Source organism: Sinocyclocheilus grahami, unplaced genomic scaffold (genome assembly GCF_001515645.1).
Source record: "Sinocyclocheilus grahami isolate Dianchi unplaced genomic scaffold, SAMN03320097.WGS_v1.1 scaffold153.1, whole genome shotgun sequence".
Lineage (NCBI taxonomy): Eukaryota > Metazoa > Chordata > Actinopteri > Cypriniformes > Cyprinidae > Sinocyclocheilus > Sinocyclocheilus grahami.
Genome location: NW_015505332.1, coordinates 1492685 through 1497714, shown reverse-complemented (window position 1 = coordinate 1497714; position 5030 = coordinate 1492685).

Genomic DNA, 5030 nt, shown 5'->3' with positions numbered 1-5030 from the left:
CGGTGCAGGGAACTGAACAAATCTTTCCAACTGATTTACGAACCAATTCAGACCATTTTGCCAACTTTTTGATCAACCCCGCGTTCCATTTGGAAAAGCTCATCCCTATGTCCTAATCCCTTCAAAGGGTTTACCCTTGCAAAGAATCATGGGGGCCAAAGTGTCCATCAGTTGTACCCTTCGAAATCCTTCATTCCGAAGGGCCCTTTGAAGTGGACAGTTTTGAGCACTTCAGTTTGGAACGGCCCTTCAAAATGGCAGCCATGATTGTTTTCACTCCGAAGTGCCCTTTGGAGGGGCCCTGTCCCAAATGGCACCCTAAACCCTCACGGTCTTCCTCAGAGTCATCACTTTCGTGACGTAATGCCGCTTTGACTGCCGGGTAGAAGTCGGCTGCGTAGCTAGCAGGCTTGCGGGCTCAGCAGAAGTGCACATCGAGGGCGCATAGCAGCCGCAAAGGGGGTACTCGCGAGCACCCTTCTGAACGCTAAAATGACGAATGGGACACCCTACGGTCTAGTGGACTTAACGGATATGCGCACGCAGCGGCCATTGTAAGTCCTCAAGACCGAAAATGCACATGAAGTGTGCCATTTGGGACAGGGTGATATATCCAGTTTTGGAACTAATTAATTCAAAGGAAAACCTTTCTTTGAATGAACACACATATACTTCAGGTCATTATGTAAGTTTTTACTGTTCTTGTATATTGTCTTTTGTATTGTATACTGTTTTATGCATGCTTATGATAAAACCACTAGTTCACGTAATCTTACCTATATGTAATCTTACCATGTTTAGTATCTATGAATGTGTCTTCTGATGATCTAAACGAGAGTGTATATTATATGTTGGCACATAGGCAATATATTAGTGTTCTAAGAATCTTTAGTAATTTTGCATCAACACCCAATCAAGTTCCATATGCAAATTACCATGCTCTCAGACAAAGGGTCATAAAACTGATTCTGAGAAGATGAGGATGTGAGCTAGAACGCTTCTGCAACCTTAAGTATGCACTAGGCTTCGGCCTTGTCTTTACATTCACCAACGATCCTTGGATCTCAGCTGATGTCTCTCTTAGCTCTTCATCATCTTCATCTGGGAGAAAACTCTCCCGACCACCACAGAGTCAGAATAACATCTTTTTGGAGTTCATCACTCTTCAAACCCGGAAGAATGTGATCATGACTCCTACACCACCGAACCTTCAAACCATCAAGACTTTCATCCGAGACTGCATCCGGATGCTCGTTCAAGGCCAAGGCAATGCAAGTATCGTACATTTAACTAAACAAAACAGAGGTTTATGATAAGCTGTAGACCCCGTTATAAAATGGCGCTGATGGTTTCACTCAGGTGGTTATCTGACTCATTTTCCATAGCTTTATTCCCTGTTCTTCTAATGATCTCTTTCATCCACTTTGCTCCCCTTTTGTATGAACGCGTGAGTGTATGTATGTTTGTTTGTTAGACTAGTTTGTGTTAGTGTTTAATTAATAAAACTATTGTGCACAAATTACATGAGTTTCTGATTCTGCCTTGCAAATTAATGTCCCTTTACGATTTTGATCCTTGCTACATGCTCTAATGCATTAATACTGTATGAAAGTATTTTCTGTGGCCACGAAAATATCATTTCCTAGAGTTGATATGAACTTACACTGAATGTTCGCTGGACGAACAGTTTAGTTGAGGACAATTTAATTCTGCTACACTGTTAGACATTTCTGTAATTTCTTCAGTTATTTACTGTATATCACCCAGTGTAATGCTGCAAATTCGCTTTACAGTTAGTAACTGTAATACCCTTTGCATCACGGGAATTTTCTGTGACGTCAAACCCCACATACAGTGACTTACTGTATTTTTTTAAATTGCTGTATACTACTGTATTTGCCGTAACGGCCTCTTTGGCACCATTCTATTGAGGCTGCTTTATTTTCCTAATTTCTCACATTTGGATTGACAAGATTTGACTTACACCGTGTCTACAATGCCGCAACAGCTTGGGACTGACTACACTGGATGTTACCGCTTGTAATGATTGGAAAATCCGTTTGTCCTTCGTGTCAGAAACAGCGCGAGCGCTTGGAGTACAACTGTGCATCAGAAATATACCGGGGCATCACTTTACTGCCTGCATCCACTGTAGATAGTATAATGGGTTCTATATTGTCTTTTGTCGAGTCGAGTCACACCTGCGAGACTGGAGAGTTCTGGAGAACATCTGCGCTGTTTGTCGATGCACCTTACGAGAGAATAAGACCAGTAAGCAAGGTAAAAAAAATATATGTAGACTACGTTTATCTGTCTGTTTGTGTCAACATTTTTGCACACCAGTTTAACCTAGTAACATTTACCTGTCAGCATAGTGGTAACAAACTTTACTATGGTAAACTGCGCTGTCGTTCAAACTACTTTTGTAAGTTTATTGAATTACCGAATTAAAATTACTTTTAACAAGCAACGCTTATCTTGTATTAAATTGTGAAATTTTGTTCAGGTGTTAGTAGCTAATGTTGGCCAGTAGCCTATTGAGAAAATTAAATCGTTTGTTAGCTAAGTTAAACAAGTTTTATGGCTAGCTGCCGTCCTAGTTTTAGAATTTGTTTGTTATAGTTTTTAACGGAATTTAAGATTTACTGCATTTTTTTGTATTTGTGTTTTATAGGCAACTACAATGAAGCATCAATAAAGACATGAGCAGGCCAGCCACCCTGAGACTGATAATTCATAGTAAGAGAACAACTATGGTTTTGAAATATTTGTGTATTCTATATGGGGTTTGCCTTTTAAAAGTGTGCCATTTTTACTTGTTTTTCAGAGAAGACATTTCTATCACTAACAAAGTGGATGGTGGTGGCCACGTTTTGGAGCAGCACCTGGGTTTTGCAGATGGCTATGTATTCTTTCCCCATTATGTTTCTGTTGCCTAAAGATTCTTTGTTAGGATAAATCCAGATGATACAACATAATGCACTGCAAAATGTCCTAAGACAGGAGAAATGAAGATGCCCTGTTCCAGCATTGGAAGACTGTATTTATAAGTGTTATACATGCAATGTTTTAAATAAAGAATTTTATATTTTGTAATTATTGTGTCTGTTTTAATTGAATGCCAGTAGTACCTATGTAGGGTAAAAATAAAATGAATTATATATAAAAATTATTATAAAATCTAATGAAGTATATTAAAATGAATTAATTACAGTAGTATACTGATGAATTGGATTTTCAATTCAGTAATTTACTGTAAAAAGTACAGTTTGCAACTGTAAACCAAATACAGTTTGCTACTGTAAATCTTAATTACAGTAACTTACTGGCAACAGTGTTGCCAGTAAGTTACTGTAAAAACCCTTTGAAATGTCTAACAGTGTACAGTTACTACTGACAGCTGATATAAATAATTGTAATTAATCATAATTAATTGTAATTATTTATATACATTTCCCTTTTGAGCTAATTTGCTACACAACATTGTTAAAAGTCACTATATAAATAAAATATATAAATATACAAATCATTATTCATTGATTTCATTTAATTATACATTCTATCTATCTATCTATCTATCTATATATCTATCTAACCTGCCCATAGCCAGAGGCTTAATGTGTGTGTGATGTGTTTTCAAAACCCCCATACAATTTAAGAATGTGAAGATAAAATAACAACTAAATAAATGAAAATATGATTTCAGTTATTAAATTTTAGCAAAAGGGTTTGGCTATGTGATGTGGAAATTGTGGGTCCCAAGCTTTAATCACATGAAACGGTGCATCTGGCTGTTAACAACTACAGTACCTGCTACTTTATGAGAAATTAATTTCGTCAGAAAAGCACGACATCCAAAAATACCACAAAGACATTTGGTTCCCAGGGAATAAATAACTTAAAGGGGTCATATGATGCTGCTAAAAAGAACATTATTTTATTGTATTTGGTGTAATGAAATGTGTTTATGCGGTTTAAGGTTAAAAAACACATTATTTTCCACATACTGTACATTATTGGTTCTCCTCTATGCCCCGCCTTTCTGAAACGCGTCGATTTTTACAAAGCTCATCGGTCTGAAAAAGCGAGGTGTGCTGTGATTGGCCGAATACCTCAAGCGTGTGACGGAAATGTTACGTCCCTTACCATACTGTGATGATGCCCTGTCAGGCCGGAGCGATGATTCAAAAACATGAAAACTCATTATAAACAAGGCATTTGTAGCATCCAGTGGGGACATAATTATGGATTATAATGACTTATACTGTCTTTTTGTGATCTGAGAAATGACAAACAACAAGCCCTACTCTACACTGCCCAAAAAACGTGCTTTAAATATATAAAATATAAAAACTCTTTAAATATAAAAAACGTACTTACAGTCTTTGAGTCAGAACAGCCGGCATTGTAGTCTACTCTCCCAGGATCAGGAAACGGTCCTCCATAAAATGTGCTGCACACATCTGAATATTTGGGTTGAAGTGTTCTGGAACAGTGTTGTAAATATAACTTAACCACTGATTTCTAGTCGTGTCCATTTTTGAAAGGCCAAACAAAGTAGTTTCGCTTTCACAACGAATCAGTGCCTTCACGACATGGCGGCGGAAACAACAATACTACAGCGAGAATAAAAGTTATGCCTTCTTTCTTTGCGTGAACATTTAGGCGGCGTTATGCAAATCTTCCCACATAGTATACTCATACTCACTCTGTGATCAGCAGCAGCTGGATGCAATAATCGCATGCCAATGTCTCCGTTCCCTCCTTCAGGGAACGAGGGTTACCATACGTAACGAGACAATATTCTTTATAAAAGTTAAGAGTCAGCTCACTCAACCAGAAGTGTTGCATCCTCCTGGGTGCTGGCTCGTGGCGCCTCGCTGGCGTATATCAGTAGGGCTGCGGGCTGGGTGACCCCTAACACGTTCGCTAGATTCTATAGCCTTCATGTGGAGCCGGTATCCTCCTGTGTTCTCACCTTACTTCGAGTGTAAACTAAACGAGCCAATGCACATTGGCATGCGATTATT